This window comes from Uranotaenia lowii, chromosome 3 (assembly GCF_029784155.1).
Source record: "Uranotaenia lowii strain MFRU-FL chromosome 3, ASM2978415v1, whole genome shotgun sequence".
NCBI classification, from domain to species: Eukaryota; Metazoa; Arthropoda; class Insecta; order Diptera; family Culicidae; genus Uranotaenia; species Uranotaenia lowii.
Window position 1 is genome coordinate 203,699,708 of NC_073693.1, and position 18,901 is coordinate 203,718,608.

General features: G+C 39.0%; 1 protein-coding gene across 1 annotated transcript in view; it reads right to left on the bottom strand.

The window, feature by feature from the left end:
• Window positions 1–18,901, bottom strand: part of LOC129755015 (beta-1,3-glucan-binding protein-like) — a 48,383-nt gene that overhangs the window by 28,185 nt on the left and 1,297 nt on the right. The gene's annotated exons all lie outside the window — the stretch shown is intronic.

An 18,901-nucleotide genomic window follows, 5' to 3' on the forward strand; every position in this document is an offset into this window, starting at 1 on the left:
CGCGAATTGGGATTTAATTGTTTGACTTCGCGATTAGACTCGTTCGTATCGGGTAGTTCCGGTTGCGAAGTCAAGCTAGATCAGGTCGATCAGCGGACGATTGAGACTCCAAGCTCACTTACGTCCGGTGATTAGTAGAGTCAGGATCAATTAGTGTTCTTTTACTTAGGTTCGACAGGTAACTAAGTTCAGTGTGTGATTCCGAGACTAGGTTCCCTTATCTAAAAACCCTCTTTTTCGCATTAGTCGGTGTCAGGAAAACTAAAGGGCAGCTTAGGGAAGTGCAGTGCAAAAAGTGGTGCATTTGACTAATAGGTAGGTGGAGACCCGAATGGGCTAAATTTACAACCCGTACCGCCAAAATGTGCAACCCCGACATGTGTTTAACCACCAGCCACAGATACGCACACCCGCCGCAGCTTCCATCCTAGAGGAAGGACACCGGGCCGGTCGCGAACCACCGCGGGGTCCCGCAACAACAACTCCCGCCAGTTTCGCCACCACCACCCAGCCACATTGAAACGCGGCACCACAGCCGTTTGCACCACGAGGGGCCGACAGCAAGCGGGTTGGCAGCTGACAGACGTACCAACATTCGCCGAACGTTTCACCCAGCCAAACCGAAACCGAATTCGACCAAGCTTCCAGCGGGCCACACTGCATAGCTGCGCAAATGCTATGCGGTGACCGGCCGAACAAAAAAGGTTCTAATCGCCCCGTCTTAGCTACCTGCATAGCCCTCGACCAGCAAACATCCGCCGGGAGAGCGATAGGTAGCCGCAAAGGAGCGACTGAACGCGACGAGACAAACATAAAGTCCCGCCAACAGCTAGCAGTTCGAGTGAGTACTCATAGTAAACCCACCCATATTCTTTAGCGATTGTTATACCTGGTATGTTTTCGCAGCTTTTACCGTCTCTTTTAAGCCGGATAAATAAAGTGTTTTTCACACTTTCTGGCGGAGAAATTACGTTTTTCGGACTGGCGAGCCGACGAAAGTAGCCTTTTCACCACCCACGCGGTGGAAAAACCGAAAAATTAAATGAAAATCAAATGATTTTCCCAAGCAAAATCGCTAAGTGATTTAGCGAAAACCAAGCGTCTCCACCAATATGCACTGCTAGGTAGAAGTAGAAAGAGGGAAAAAATCGTTTAGGCCTAAACAGTATGATGTAAACACTACACGACACACATCAAAATCAATAAAACGAAATCAATTATTGTAATGGAAAAGCGAATATTTTTGTAATGATCGACTGATTGGGATAACTGGGAAGGGAGTCACACGCTGTTCGTTGTTCGGGATTTATTTTGTATCTTTACTGCGGAGATTGGCCGTGAATCCAATCGATTTCTGTCTCTTCTGATCCAGGTAAGGGGTTTGGTCTTGTCCGATGATTAGCGCCCCTAGCTTGCTTTCGTAACGAACAGCTAACTCTCTTTTCCACGGATTTCTCCCGGGTTTTGTCTCGACTTCGGGGCGGCCCTTAGGGGTCGAAGTACGGATCCCTTTTTAGAGTCCCTTCCGCTTCTTTCCCAAAATCGGGAATCAAAAGGAACTCGCGACCGAGTCTCATCAGCTGGGCAAGATAAGAAAGGGTAGGTGGTCTTCCAAACGGAAGTGGCGCTTAAGCCACCTGCTTAAAACCGGAAGCGTGTCGGGCCTCTCGTTATAAACATACTGACAAAAGGATATTGAACCCGGAATGAATTGCTCGGTCGTGGTAGAAAGAGCCATACTTGTTCAAAATGAACAATATAGATATTCAAAAATAAATAAATATATATGTATAGAATAAATTTCAATAAATAACACAAAAGACGTCCACAAAAATAAACAATGAAAAGAAAAAAAATATTCCGATAAAAAAAAATAAATATAAAAATATAAATAATATTTTTAGTCAATATGAAAAATCACGATATAAAATTTTATCTAAATGCACATACCTGAAATCAGATGTAGACCAAACCGGACACAATTCTATGAATAAATTATCAGTTCGAAAAAAAACTGATTCAAGAAAAAAAAATAGCAATCAAATCCAAATATCCGTCACACAGCAACAGCCAGCACTTCGAAGCAAAAAGCAACCTAGAATGCTCTTCACCAAAACTTTTTTTTCCTTCCTGTTTGAACCACACTAATGAAATCGAGCACGTTTTTGTTTTCACTTTTACAAAATGGCGGTTTTGTGAATTACCAACCGAACGCTTGCAATAATTTTTATCAAAATGGCCTCAAAATGATGCTTCAGCAAAACTACCATGTAGAATCACTATGATCAAAGTAGAAAAAAAAAACGATAGGCTAAATTTCCTTTGTCCTCGTCGCCACTATTTTATCTTCACAATTGGGGTTCAAAGAAAAAGGGGTTTCTTCGGAGATGTAAATAAGTACGTCCTTACTGGTTGCTGGTCAAAATCCAAGAGACTGTATTAAACCTTTTCATAACTTTTCTAGGTTCCCTTATGTCACAAAGCCTTTTGTTTTCGAGATCTCCTGGGAGAAGAACTCTCCTACTCTCGAGAGGGTTTGGCCCATTTGATCGAAAGTCGAAAACACTCTTATTGTAAACACAACACATTGTAAGACAAAAATGCTAGCCAAACTTTGAGAGATATCTCTACGAACGAAAATTCGAATCTTTAACTCAAACGTCAAATCCGTATTGCTGTACGGGTTCGAAACTTGGTGCACATATGCGTTAACGACGCGAACACTGCAAGTATTTGTAAACTGCTGTCTGCGGGATATTATTCGCGCTTGGTGGCCTGGCAACTGGATCTCAAATGAGGAACTACATCGCCAGTGCCATCAAAAGGCGATAGAAATCGAGACTCTGGAACGTTAGTGGAGATGGATTGGGTACAAGCTGCGAGGAGATTTGCACAGATGTGCTTTAATGGCTTTAATGAAATCCAATAGAAAATCGAAGAAGAGGCAGACCCAGAAACTCGTGGCGGCGAGCCTAGCCGCCGAAATACGAACTGTCGACGAGAGTCTTGACTACGACCAAGTAAAGACTCTGGCTCCGGATCGTCAACAGTGGAGGTCTTTTCCAGGGCCCTATACCCCTGTGAGACTCATCTTTCAAGCTACTCTTGACAGAGCCACCTACCCTTCACTGTGGATGGAAGCTTACATGTTTCCAGTTCATAAAAGGGGGATCGGATAGATATCAACAACTAAAAAAGAATTTCTGCTTTATGTGGAATCTCCAAATTATTCGAATTAGTCGTCATGGATCCGACTTTCTCGTACTTTATGCAAAATTTTTCAATCAATCAGCACGGTTTTATGCCCAAACGTTCCACGACAACTAACCTGTTGACCTTCACCTCCAATGTACACGAAAGTTTTGCTGCTAAGCAGTGATGGTAAATTTCGCCCGTCACACTTGACCCGACTAGTTTTGTTTCATCAAACGACTGGCACTGTTCTCAATTGACGGAGCCTCACTACTCGCATGACGGATAAAGCACGACAACAATCAACATTTCTACATCATCGACTGGCGAAGCTCCTACACATGGTCAAAATTTCTCCTGACAGTGACTGGCAAATCTCTTCACACTTCGACCGGCTGCTGACGGCAGGTACAACTAATTGAACGACTTGCTGGCAGAATGCAACAATAGCAATAAAAAACTGAAAACGAGCTTGCTGGCAGAAGCAACAATAATAATAAATGCTTTTCTTGTTCCTCTTCGGTCGTCTTCGGCTTGCTGGCAGGAGCAACAATAATAATAAATGCGTTTCTTTTTCGTCATCGGTCGGTTGAATGCGATTGCTTGACTAGGTTAATATTTTAGCTTCAAATGACTGGGGAATGAATTACGGGCAAACGAAGTGACTGGTCGTTAAGGAACAGTCAAATGAGTTTGACGGACCAAGAGGCTCAACAGCCACAGTCATTTGACTAATGACGTTGAATTATGCCAACCCTGCTGCTAGGTTTCAGACTGATACCATTAATATCGATTTGTCAGCAGCGTTTGATAAGATGAACCACGATATTGCCATTGGTGAGCTTGGGCGCTTAGCTTTCTGCGGACCTTTACTTGGCTGGTTCCGCTGTTAGCTTAACTGGACGTTTTGACAGTTCGCTCTGGAGACACTCTCTTTAGCCAGTTCTCTGCCTCCTCCGGTGTGCCCCAAGGTAGTCACTTAGGACCGATTATCTTCTTAATCTATTTTAACGATGTGCTCTCACTCCTCGATGGCCCAAAACTTTGTTATGCTGATGATCTTAAACATTTCCACGCCATAAACGGTCAGGACGACATTTATTTTCTGCAAAACCAGTTCAAATTTTTCGCGACATCAACTGCCTGCCTTTGAATCGCAGTAAATGTGCAGTCATCAGTTGCTCTCGAAGACGGCAGTCTTCTTGCGCGGAGTACTTCTTAGGAGATGAGTTCATTGCGTGGGTGGACCACATCAATGATTTGGGCGTAATAGTCGACCGTAAGCGGATTTTTATTTCGAGTGGCAAAGGAATTCAGGGACGTGGACTGCCTGAAGAGCCTGTATTGCAGCATAGTTCGATCCATCCTCGAATACGCATCAGCTGTCTGATTTCCCTGCTACCAGAACGGTAAAGAGCGGCTCGGGGCTATCCAGAGGCGATTTTTGCGTTATGCCCTCAGACACCTTAACTGGCAAGACCCGTTCCACATGCCAAACTACGATCATCGATATAGTCTTATACAGGGTGGCCACAGAACCGGGAAAACCGGGAAAAACCGGGAATTCAAAATCGAACCGGGAAAACCTGGAAAAAACCGGGAATTTAGATCAAAAACCGGGAAAAATGACAAAAGGAAACCGAAATTCAGTTTTGGTTCCAAGATCAGAGATTCAACCCAAAATTAAAAATTCAGAATTATAATTTAAATTTCCAAGACAGAATTGAACAGTTAAAAAATTGTGTAAGAGGAATATAAGAAGTTTTTAAATTCACTAACTACTCTGATCTCTCTTCAATTACCTCTCTAAATTGAAAAAAAATTACAAATTTAACCGAAAACCACAGTTCAAAACTGCCTCGAAAAACGAGATGAGAAATTCAAAAAGTCTCCTAATTTTTTTTCAAGTATCGCACATTATCGCACAAATTTTTGTTTCAAATTTGGAAATTTTAAAAAGATGCTAATATTCTTATTTTCGAGTGATAATGTTTATTTCGAAAGTTAAACACAAGACAATCATCTCTACACACGGTACGGTGTTTTTGTAGCGTACTAATAATAAATTTGATATTGCTGAGTTGAAAACCAGTTAGTTAGTTAGAAATCATCTTATATCGGACTGTTTAAAAAAATACTATCACGGGGTCAAATCAATTTTTTTAGTTGTGCTTTTAAAATAAACATTTTTCGAAAACTGGTAATAATTTATCCAGAAAATTTCGAATTACACCGAAATAGTCATATGTAATTTTAGTAACACTCTTCAGAATTTTTCGAGCTATAAATATACATATTTGTGTTTCGAGTAAAGTATTTGAACAAAATATCAAAATATTGCGATAAATAGATTATTTTTACTTATTTCTTTTCGATGGGTCAAGGCGACAAAATTTACGTTTTTCCGTTTGAAAAGGGTTTAAGAGCTGATTTTTACCGATTTGAGGGCGACATATTCAAATATGCAGTTTGGCCTTTTTTTCTGATAACTCTGAATTCTGAATCTGAATTCTGAATTATGAAATTCAAGGGTAAATTTTTATATTTTTTTTAACAACATTTTAGAACTTTTCTCAGATACTTAAATCGAAAGTTTCGAATTATCAACTTTTTCGCGTCCGCGAGTAGTTTAAAATTCTGAGAAAACTGTGGCGTCCTTAAAGTTTATTCATCACAGTATGGTGAAATATGAGAATTAAAGGATGTTTTAGATTTTTTTTAAATCAAAATAAATCAAATATTGATACCTGATACCTGACCCCAACGATTTTATTTAAATTTAAAAAAAATTTATGAAATATTTGTGTCTGTTTGAAGTAAAAACTACGATTTTTCACGAAAAAAATCCGCCATTTTTTATCTGTAAAATCTCCCCAAAGTAAAAAAAAAGAACATCGTTGGGGTTTGGTATTTTATATGTAGAAAATATGTTCCAAATTTGAAAAGAATCGGTGAAGTAGATTTCAAATGACGATGTCCACGGACTTTAAAAATGTGCTTTCGAGAAAAACGCGTTTGAAGTTTCTGCTCTCTCTCTCTCTTGCAGTATCAGATAAGAGGAGATAAAGGCCTATAATTTCTACAGTTTTGCTTCAATTGACTTGAAAATTTTACACAACATTCTTGAAATGTTTTACAATAAGAAAAAAAAATTTAAAAAAATCGATTTTTTGAAAGTGTTAGACCCTACTCCCCCCTTGAACACTTCAGGTTTTTTTTTTTTCAAGAATTAATTATAAATATATTTTTTAATTATTTACAGAACTGAATCATGCTAAAAATATTTTTAAAGAAGTTCGCTACTACAAAAATTACATTGTTCCTTTTTAAATTTATTTCGAAAATGCAGTTTCAATTATAAATCAAAATTTTATCTCAAACTTAAAATTCGTGGGTTCTAAAGTTAATTTTTTTTTAAATATAGTATAGCTAGTTTAATTCAAGTTTTAATCAATTTAAACTGCAAAATTTTAAACTACAATTTTACTACGCTATGAAAAAACAATGGGCGAATCACAATTGAATAGTTTTTCTTTATATCAAACTATGATATGCTGTTAAAAAATCCCTAAAACTGTTAAATCAAAACGATGCAACTCGATGTCCATATTTCTTTAAAACTTTTTAAGTCAGAATTCCAAATAGGGATCATTTTTTTAGGTTTTATTTTTGACACTTTATCAGCATTATGGCGTTCGTGTCTAAAAATAGAGATCATGATTTTCATGTTCTGCATTCAGAACTTCGAAACGATGCAAAAACAATGCTAAATGGTTTCTCATTAGTAATTTATTACAATGAGTTGCAAAAAATGATTTCCTTGTTTGATTGACTTACAAGAATTGCATCTTTACAAATAACCACATGTTGACGGCAAAACTAAAAATTTCTGATCAAGTAGATCGTGGACTGCAGGCAAAAAACAGTGGGTATCGATAATTATCGCTTTTCGATACAGTTTTCAGTGTCTGAAAGTTAACTGTGCTTAAACTCAATTGTATAAACAACAATTTTAACAACGATTCAAAAATTTAGTTAGTTTTTTTTTTCCAATTATTGGTCTTTTCAATACAAATAATCTTTTTAAAACTTGGCTGAAAACAGAAGACAAGTTTTTCGGAAAACGGTAGGGTCAACTGAGGTGATTATTTCTGATTTCTGGTTTTTGTTCATAATCAGAAGTTATTCTTTTTTGGTCATATCTGTTCTTAATCGTTAAGGGTGCTTAATCGGAATAGCGCGCGGCACCCAAATTAACGAATTTCAAATCAAAATCTGTTCCTAATTATTCAGATGAATTTGGGATAATAATGAACGATGTTAAGATTCTTGTTACGTAACAATTTTTAGTGTTGGCAATGTTTAGATAAATCTAAACACTGCGTCTAGATAGGATTGATAGTTATTCAATATTTACCCTTAATTAGTCATAGGCAATTTTTAGGTTCACAAGTTAACAGGGAATCATGTCCTACAATCTCATATTTACAGATTTTTAGAAACTGATAAAGTTATGTATAAGTATAAAGGTTTATTTTCAAGATCCTTATGATTATTACATATTTAAGCATTGAAGATAAGTTCATATAATCAAACAATGCCTAAAAAAAGTTTTCATAATCCCCCTGTATTTAAAAAAAAACATGGGGATTTTATAAACAATTCTCTGTGAGATAAATCTTTAGTAAAAATTTATATAACACTTGAAGATGAATTCATTACTGAATGTTAATCCTCTGGAAACAACATTTTAACTGAATCTACTGTGACGAGAGAGTTACAAGATTGAACGCCCTCAGAACAGTTTTGAATATTCTCAGAGAAAGTCCTGCCACACAATTTTTTAATTTTTTTTTGTAAACATGACTTAAAAACCCATAACGATTTTGTGTAGGATGTTTTTTTGACGTAGAATTACGTCTTACGGCAACACTATAGGGGGGCAAATTGAAATTTGCGAACAGATCTCGCGTCACGAAAACTTTCCATCTCACAGACATCCTATCTAAAGGATTATGACGTCATCACCAACGCCTGCTTTGATGGGTTTTGTTTTTCCCTACCTACGAAAGGTATAAAACAAAGGGCCCGTCGATCGACTCGGTTTCTGGTGGGTCTGGTGAGAATGAATACTCCAACCCGACCCACTGCAACAATTGCCTAGGCAGTCACTCCACCACCAACAGAACTTGTCCTCGATACCTGGAAGAACAAAGTATTATCCGGATCCGAACTGATCTCAGCCTCAGCCACCCTGAGGCCATCAAGGAATACAAATCCCGCTTGAATTCCCAATCTAAACTTCAAGCCCGTATGGACAACGCCAAAACTGCTCCTTCTGATAATAGCCTACAAATCAAAACCCTGGAAAAACAAATCGCCCAACTGCTTAAAACGAACCTTGAACTACAAGCCAAGATAGCCCGCCTGGAAAATCGAAATAGTCGAGAAAGTGATGACTCAGACTCAACTCTAACCGATACCAACAGCACCACATCGATGGACACAACCGACTCCTCTCCAATCCACCCATCCACCCCAAAACGCGGCAGAGGTACCGAATCTCCCGAATCCATATCACCGACCAACAAGAAACTAACCATCCGTCCGGACCAGAAGCCTGTTATGCCCGGGTATGCCAGTCAGTCCAGAACAACTCTTCCAGTCAAGGTATCGATCTCCCCCATTCCCCCCTCAACTAATCGGTAAGTTACTTTTAGTCTATCTTTTAATTTTTTCCACTGTTTGCAATATTTTGTACGAGATTCCCTCATCCTATAGCCATGGCCACCTACAACCAAAACAATCGCAATAGTCCCACCCATAAAAACTCAACCATTTTCGCCATTCAGTGGAATATTCTTGGTCTTAAAACCCGATTGCCCGAAATTCAGCTTTTAATCTCCAATTATTCGCCCATCATAATCGCCCTTCAAGAAACTCTTATTCCACATACTACCATCAACCCTAATATAATAAACGGTTACCAATTCCTATCTCTAAAAAGTCCATCTAATCCATACAGCAGAGGCGTTGGTCTTGGAATTAAAAAAGGCTATCCATTCACACAAGTCACAATTCAATCAACCCTGAACGTTCTCTGTGTTCGATTAGAAGCTCCAATTAAAATATCTATCGTTTCTCTGTACGCCTCACCTTCACTCCCCTTCCAAGATTATTCAAAAGGTTTTGAAGATTTGATTCCACAGATTCCTACTCCCTTCATTATACTTGGAGACTTTAATGCCCACTCTACAGAATGGGGAAGTAAAAACATCGACCGGAGAGGCAACTTTATCGGCGATTTTGCTCAAACCAACTTCCTCACCATATTGAATGACGGCTCACCTACTCGCTTATGTCCACATACAGGTAACACCTCCGCCATTGATCTTAGTTTAACATCTTGTGCATTAGCATCCAAATTCAAATGGAGGGCCCTCGCTGATTGCGGTGGAAGTGACCACTTTCCTATCATGATTAGTTTAGAACACCCTTCACCAATTGCCGCTACGCGCCCCCGTTGGCGATACCAGGAAGCCGACTGGTCAGAATATCAAAACCACGTCGATCATCTCATTTCCTTAAACCATACTATATCCATTCATCAGTTCAATGATATCCTATTAGAAGCTGGCTCTAAATTCATTCCCCGTACTACCGGTATCCCTGGGAAAACAGCTGTCCCTTGGTGGGGGCCTGAGGTTCGAGATGCTATAAAACAACGAAGAAAAACACTTAGAACCCTAAGACGTTTACCCCAAGACCACCCTGATAAACTCTCTGCACTTACTGCCTTTAAAAATGCCAGATCCCTTGCTAGATCTGCTGTTCGGACTGCCAAAAACAACTGTTGGTTGAAGTTTACAGAGGAAATCCATCCCAACACCCCCTCAAAAATCCTCTGGAGCAAAATAAAAATTCTAAACGGTGAACCTCGGAAAAACCAATACCATCTACTTCTCAACCGACAATTTACAAACGATCCCTCCCTCCTTGCCGAAGCCTTTTGTTCACACTTTTCCAATACCTGCCCCCTTCCCAACCAGAACCATCTGTCTACCAATCCTAACCCAACCTCGAATTCAACTCCTCCCATCCATTGTCCATACAACTCCGATTTTACTCCCCAAGAACTTTTCTCAACCCTTCACAAAGTCCATGGTCTCTCCTCCGGACTTGACGACATAGGTTACCCATTCCTAAAAAACTTGTCCCTCTCGGCCAAAACAGTACTACTAGATATCATTAATAATATATGGGACCAGGGGTCCATCCCCGACATCTGGAAACGAGCTCTAGTCATTCCAATCCCCAAACCCCAGAAAGATCCCAACAACATTGATAGCTACCGCCCTATAACTCTGCTGGACTGTACGGGTAAAATCATGGAAAGATTAGTCAACCATCGCCTGAATACCATCCTTGATGAAAACCATTTATTGGACGATCGACAGTTCGCTTTCAGGCCCGGCCGATCCACAGACGACTACCTATGCCACCTCGAAACCATCCTAGACGAAGCTTTGACTCGTAGCCAACACATCGAACTTTTGTCTCTAGATTTGTCTAAGGCCTTCGACCGTGTTGATAGAACTGCAATACTTCGCACCTTACACGATTGGGGTATTGAAAATCGACTATTCAGTTACATTCAAAGCTTTCTTACTAATCGCTCTATCCAAGTTCTTGTTAATGCCACTCTTTCCGGCTCGAATTCCGTACCCACTGGTGTTCCCCAAGGTTCTGTAATATCCCCTACCCTCTTCCTAATTGCAATAAACTCCATATTCAAAATTATCCCTGAAAACATAAAAATCTAAGTATACGCCGACGATATTCTTTTAATATCCATCTCCCCTTTTGCCCGTCTTACTCGCCAGAGATTACAAACAGCCGTAAATAAGGTAGCTAGTTGGGCCCCAACCATTGGTTTCCAGTTCTCCCCGGAAAAATCAAAACTCCTACATCTTGGCCCTCACAGGAAAAAGGTCAATAAATTACCCCCCTTAACAATGAATGGTCAAACCATCCCGCGAGTGCGCTGCACTCGACTGTTGGGTGTTTGGATTGATGATAAGTTGAACTTCCTTACGCATCTCAATCAAATCAGGAAAAATACAAACAACAAAATCAACATACTTCGTCTTCTAAGTAAAACCCCTAGCCACGCCAATCGCGATTCCCTTTACCGATTCCTACACGGCTGGCTACTCCCTTCAACCCTATACGGTTTGGGCCTTGTTAGTAGATGTGGTCCTTCTCTATATCAAAAGCTTGAACCTCTGTACAACAGATGTATTCGTATCATTGGCTCAGCATTTGTTACCAGTCCTATCGTTTCTATCATGGCCGAAAGTGGACAACATCCATTCAAATATCTTATCGCAAAATCTCTAACCTCTAAATCGCTACGATGGCTCGCCATTGGTGGCAGCGATGAAGCTCCATTAATTTCTCGCACAAACTCCTTACTCTTCGAAATGTCTAACACCTCCCTTCCGAACACTTGTCCTAGGAGAAAGACTCCGTTTCGATATTGGACTGAAAAAGTCCCCCGCATTGACTTGTCCCTTTCCCTCAATATTAAAGCTGGACAGCACCCACTTACTGTTCTACCATTTTACTACAGTCTTGTCCAGAACAAATACTCATCAACACCACATATCTTCACCGATGGCTCGAAAACCGCGGACGGACGGGTCGGGTGTGGTATTATCGACCCTCACGACCAACGCAGCATCGCTCTGCCGACACAATGCTCTGTTTTCAGCGCCGAGGCCTATGCTTTACTCAACGCCTTACTAAACATTACTAATCTTTCCCCTCCCACAACTATTTTCACAGATTCCGCCAGCGTACTGAAAGCAGTTCAATCCGGTAACATCAAACATCCGTGGATATCCTCGATTGCCGACGAAGCCCTGAACAAGAAAGCTACCCTCGTCTGGATACCTGGTCATGCAGGCATACCAGGCAACGAGGCTGCCGACCGACTCGCCTCGATTGCTACAAATCTCGATCCCCTACCTACTCCTATACCGCAACAAGACGCATATCGCTATATTAGCAATAGACTGTCCCTCGCCTGGGAAGAAAACTGGGCAATAAACCGAACAGCCAAGCTAAGGGAAGTCAAAAACACCACTCAAAAATGGGCCGACAGACCCAACCCCAAAGAAAGGACCGCACTCACCCGGCTCCGTATCGGGCATACCCGAATTACCCAATCTTACCTTCTCGATAGAGAGGACCCCCCTATTTGCCCCGCGTGCAACTGTCCAGTTACAGTTAAACACATTTTGGTTAACTGCCAAATTTATGAAAATCAAAGATCTCTTTGCGAGTTGGCAGACAACTTGCGCGAAATTTTATCTAATTGCCCTGACGAAGAGAAAAAGTTAATTACCTTTCTCAAAAATACCAAACTTCTATCCCAAATCTAGTCGTTGTCCGATCCGGACCTGCGTACCGTCACCCGAATTTGTTTCTCAACAAAACCGCACATGCGTTCGGACAAAATGTTTCCTTAAATCCGGTCTTTTATGCCACCAGGACTTTTTGTTTCCCTATAGAGACGGACCTGATTACCGTTAGAACAACCAGTTTCCTGATACATCTGGTCTTTATTACCGTTAAAACAATTAAATCCGGTCTTTTATGCCACCAGGACTTTTTGTTTCCCTATAGAGACGGACCTGATTACCGTTAGAACAATCAGTTTCCGGACCTGCGTGCCGTCCCTGGAAACAATTTCGAAATAAAACAAGAAACGACAGGACTAGGGAAGAATGCCACCTAGTGGTAAATTCCTGGCAAAAAAAAAAAAAAAAAAAAAAAAAAATCGACTCGGTTTCTTTCTCTGTTTGCCGTCAAGCTGAACAGACCGTTGCTGCGCTTCGATCTGAGTGTGGACCCCACCAGTGGTAATCCGACTCAGATATCGATTTGCAGTAGTTCAGTGGCAACCGTGGACCAGTGAGCAACGATGACGGTGAGCAGCGATGACGGCCACCACACCAGCGTAGACAGCCAGCGGCGGAGGCGTTCAGTGGCGGAGGACTCCAGTGGCAGTGGCAGGGATCCTACAGGTCATCGCAAGTGGCGTTGCATGGTCGAATTATGTCACATGGTCAATTTATGTTGCATGGGCGATTATGTTGCATGGGCGATTATGTTGCATAGTGGATGGATTTTGTTACATGGTCGGATTATGTTGCATGGTCGGATTATGTCACATGGTCGATGGTTGGATTTCGTCACATGGTCGGATTATGTTGCATGGTCGGATTATGTCACATGGTCGATTATGTCACATAGTCCGATTATGTTGCATGGTTAGATTTCGTCACATGGTCGATTTATATTGCATGGTCGGATTGTGTAATGGTCCGATTATGTTGCGTGATCGATTTATGTCACATGGTCGATAATGTTGCATGGTCGGATTATGTCACATGGTCCGATTATGTTGCATGGTCGGATTATGTCACATGGTCTGATTATGTTGCATGATCGATTATGCTGCATGGTTGGATTATGTTGCATGGTCGGATTATGTCACATTGTCCATTTATGTTGCATGGGCGATTATGTCACATGGTCCGATTACGTTGCATGATCGATTTATGTCACATGGTCGATAATGTTGCATGGTCAGATTATGTCACAGGGTCCATTTAAGTTGCATGGGCGATTATGTCACATAGCCCGATTATGTTGCATGATCGGATTATGTCTCATGGTCGGATTATGTCACATGGTCCGATTATGTTGCATGATCGATTTATGTCACATGGTCGATAATGTTGTATGAGCGATTATGTCACATGGTCCGATTATGTCGCATGGTTTAATTTTGTCACATGGTCCGATTATGTTGCATGGTCGATTATGTCACATGGTACAATTATGTTGCATGGTTAGAATTCGTCACATGGTCGGATTATGTTACATGGTCAAATTGTCACATGGTCCGATTATGTTGCATGGTCGGATTATGTCACATGGTCAATTTATGTTGCATGGGAGATTATGTTGCATAGATAGATTTTGTTACATGGTCGGGTTATGTTGCATGGTCGGATTATGTTGCATGATTGATTTATGTCACGTGGTTGATAATGTTGCATGGTCAGATTTTGCCACAGGGTCTATTTATGTTGCATGGGCGATTATGTCACATGGTCCGATGATGTTGCATGATCGGATTATGTCTCATGGTCGGATTATGTTGTATGATCGGATTATGTCACATGGTCCGATTATGTTGCATGATTCGATTATGTTGCATGATCGATTTATGTCACATGATCGATAATGTTGCATGGTCGGATTTTGGCACAGGGTCCATTTATGTTGCATGATCGATTATGTCACATAGTTCGATGATGTTGCATGATCGGATTATGTCATGGTCGGATTATGTTGCATGATCGGATTATGTCACATGGTCCGATTATTTTGCATGATCGATTTATGTCACATGGTCGATAATGTTGCATGGGCGATTATGTCACATTGTCTGATTCTGTTGCATAGTTTAATTTTGTCACATGGTCGGATTATGTTGCATGGTCGGATTATGTCACATGGTCTGATTATGTTGCATGGTCGGATTATGTCACATGGTCGATTATGTCACATGGTCCCATTATGTTAAATGGTTGGATTTCGTCACATGGTCGGATTATGTTGCATGGTCGGATTATGTCACATGGTCTATTTCTGTTGCATGGGCAATTATGTCACATGGTCTGATTATGTTGCATGATCCGATTATGTTGCATGGTTAGATTTTGTCACATGGTCAGATTATGTTGCATGGTCGGATTATGTCACATGTTGAATGGTCGGATTATATCAAATGGTCCGATTTTGTCGCATGGTCGGATTATGTTGCATGATCAGATTCTGTCACATGGTCCGATTATGTTGCATGGTCCGATTATGTTGCATGGTCGGATTATGTTGCATGATTCGATTATGTCACATGGTCGATTTTGTTGCATGATCGAATTATGTCACATGGTCGATTATGTTCATGGTCGGATTATTTCACATGGTCGATAATGTTGCATGGTTGGATTTTGTCACATGGTCCGATTTTGTTACATAATCGGATTATGTCACATGGTCTGGTTATCTTGCATGCTCCGATTATGTCACATGGTCCGATTATGTCACATGGTCGGATTATGTCACATATTTGTTGCATGGTCGATTTTGTCACAGGATCGGATTATGTCACATGGTCCGATTATGTTGCATGATTCGATTATGTTGAATGGTTGGATTTTGTCACATGGTCGGATTATGTTGCATGATCGAGTTATGTAGCATGGTCGGATTTTGTCACATGATCAAAATATGTTGCATGGTCGAAAATGTTGCATGATCAGATAATGTCACATCTTCGATTTAACTGCATGATCGGATATTGTCACATGGTTGATTATATTGCATAATCAGATTGTGCCACATGGTCGATTATGTTGCATGGTCGGATTATCTCAGATGGTCGATTTTATTGCATAGTTGAATTAGGTCACCTGGTCGAATTATGTTACATGATCTGATTATGTTGCATGATCCGATTATGTCACATGTACTGCATGCTCAGATTATTTCTGGCGATAGGTTTATGTCACATGGTTAAATTCTGTTAAATGATTGAAATTTGTCACGTCATATTGCCATTTTGACACTCATATGTTGGTCCTTTCAAAAATGCACTATAAGTTCTGTTATTCTATACATTGACAAAAAACAATTGCGTAATTCTACGTTTAGCGGTCGTAGCCAAATTACTACCTCCCCCACTTTTTTTTATCATTTTAAGAAAATGTTATGAATACCTTTTTTTGAACGATGTTTTGTAATTGATTTTTTTTATAGCCGAATTATTTTTATCATTTAAGAAGAGAAATCACCGTGAATTTGTTTTATGAAATTAATTTGCGGCTTTATCGGTGAGGGTTAAAGACTTGAAATGAAAGACGGATTGAATATCAGAAGAAAATTCTAAGGTGGTGAAAAGAGCGAAGAGCATTTGAAATAGAAGCTTGACCACATACTAAAATTAAAACCTAAAAATAGAATCGAGTTCGTTTAAGTGTTCAATGATTTGAGTGTTATGAAACAACGAAGTCAATGAAATATGCCTAAAATTTTGCTATATTCCAAAGAAAATGGGCAATAAAAGTCTGGAAAACCTTGTTTTTTTAACCGGGAAAACCGGGAAAAAAGCGGGAATTTCAAAATGAAAATGTTGTGGCCACCCTGATACCTTTGTATCAGAAAAAAATCCAGAATTATGGTTCGTTATTCGAATTTCATTATTTTAAGTTCATTCAAAAAACCGCTAATGGAATGGAAAATATCATACATGAATTTATATTCAAAACCGGCAGTTCGTGACACAAAAACGCTCATACGATTTGCTCTAATAAGTTCGCTAACTTTTGTTTAGCGAACTTATTTTCTTGTTGAGGTAGCGTATAATAAACTTCTGCTAATGATCAGTTCCGGTAACTTAAGAACGCTTAATCTATCAAGTTTCAATTTAGTTTAGTCATTCCTATTCAAAAACTCCTATCTGATAAAGTATTTTAAAAATGTTGAAGATTGATTTCAACTGAAAATTGATCTTTTTTGCTGAAGTTGTCATAAATTGAGTTGTATTTTCGATTTGTGTTAACCTCTGTATTTAAATACATTACAGTTTTCTTTAAACATGGTCGTCAGAATAGAAAAATAAAAAAATGGACCCGGAACATTTAAAGAATAATGAATATAAAATTAATTTTTAATTTTTTTTAATTATTTCAAATGTCTTTTTTCGGACTTGGCACTAAATACACTAATTGAATCTTATTGTGAATTTACAGAGCTGAGTTTGACAAATATTTAACAATTCAGAAAAACTCACTATTCATTTCATTTTATAGCAACACTTTTCTAATCAATATAATGTTTGAAAATGTCTTCGAAATTTGATCATTACCTTTTTTTCAATTTTCAGTTAGGGATTGGCAACTTGCACTTAGAATTAAAGAATTGAGAAAAAAAAGAATTGAAACTTTCTTGTATTTAGATTATTTTTCTCTTAATAGGCAACCCTGAATGAAAGCAAATCTATTTTGAGTATTTGGAATAAAAATTCAAAATATTCACAAATTACTTAAATTTATAGTTTATGATCGTAAGATGAGAAACTATAATCCAGACAATTAAATTTAATTCTGAATTTTATAGTTTATTTGAATCAATATTCTAAATTTGGCGTTATGAATCTGGATTTTCAGTTATATTAAAACGTTAATTTAAAAGCTGGATTTTCGTTGATCTTGATTTTATTTTTTGGTCGAATTTAAGTGTTTATAATCTTTAATTTACTTATGCTTGACAGATTGTTTTTTTAGATCTTATATCTGGTACGAAACTTTTTTTGTATTTTTATGTATTGGTTCAGATTTTTCTCTATACTTAAATGTTCGAAATTTTAGGTGGCATGCTTTTTACTTAACATTAAATTTTTATATTCTTTCAAGTTTTTAATAATTGATGATTTTATTGATTACGATCCTTTTTTCTGACTTTTGAAACTGATAATTGGATCTAATATCAAGATAAAGTCCTATATAGCTAAAATTTTCAAAAGTTCCGATTAACCACTGAGCATGAAAGGTAGTGTGGATTTTCCAATGTTTCCTGATCCTCCAATCCGTTTTTATGATAATGATTCAATTTACTTGAAATCACAAAATTGACAACCTTTAATTCTCAAACTAACTGGATAAAATCAACAAAAAATAAATTAAGGTGATCTTTTAACAGTTATATGACTTTCCATTGGTGTTACCAAAACTCATAAAAAATGATTTGATAATTAAATGTTTCAATTCAATCTCATTAGGTTGTTTTGAGTCTATTGGAAAATGTACAGCCATATTGCTTGAGTTGCTAAAAGAATATCTAAAAAAAATCTTAGAATTGCCTTGATTCTGATGCAAAAAAATTACAAATTTTGTCAATATTCTTCGTACAGGCTTTGCTATGCTTCGTAGTTGCGGAACCCCATAGGGAAAATCACATCCAAGTATCCATTTTACTGGTGCCACGTGAAAAGACACTGGCAATAAAAATGGGCGCCAAAACTTCCTATAGATAGATGGATGTGTAAGGTGTGAGTTCCCAGTACATTGGTTACTCATCAAATATTGAAATAAGCATTCACCTACCCCTCGGCACAGTGTGAGAGGTTTCCGGTTTCACTATTTGTCTCTCTCTGCCGCTCATCATCTCTTTCCCATTCATACGACTTCGCAGCGCCATTTTGTGAATCGTCATTCAGTTTCCAGGCGTCCGTTTGAATCGATAGGCATAGACATCCGGTAAAGATTGAAACAGTGAAAGATTTGATGACCGGAAATTTTCCCGATAGTCCCGAACCGAAGTTTTGCAGGATGCACATCAGTAAGTCTTGATTGCTTTTGGCGCCTTCCTACTCTGGGTGATTCGAGTGAAACAAAAATGGAAATTGGGTGCCATGACTTTTATTTGATACAAATAAAAACTAAAAATTAATTTCAAATTCCACAAAAACATTTTCGAAATTATCTCTCCATTGAGTTACTCTTCGCGTGAAGACGAACACAACAAAAAAAAAATCGCATGCAAATCGCATGATCCAGTGAAGAGTTTTACG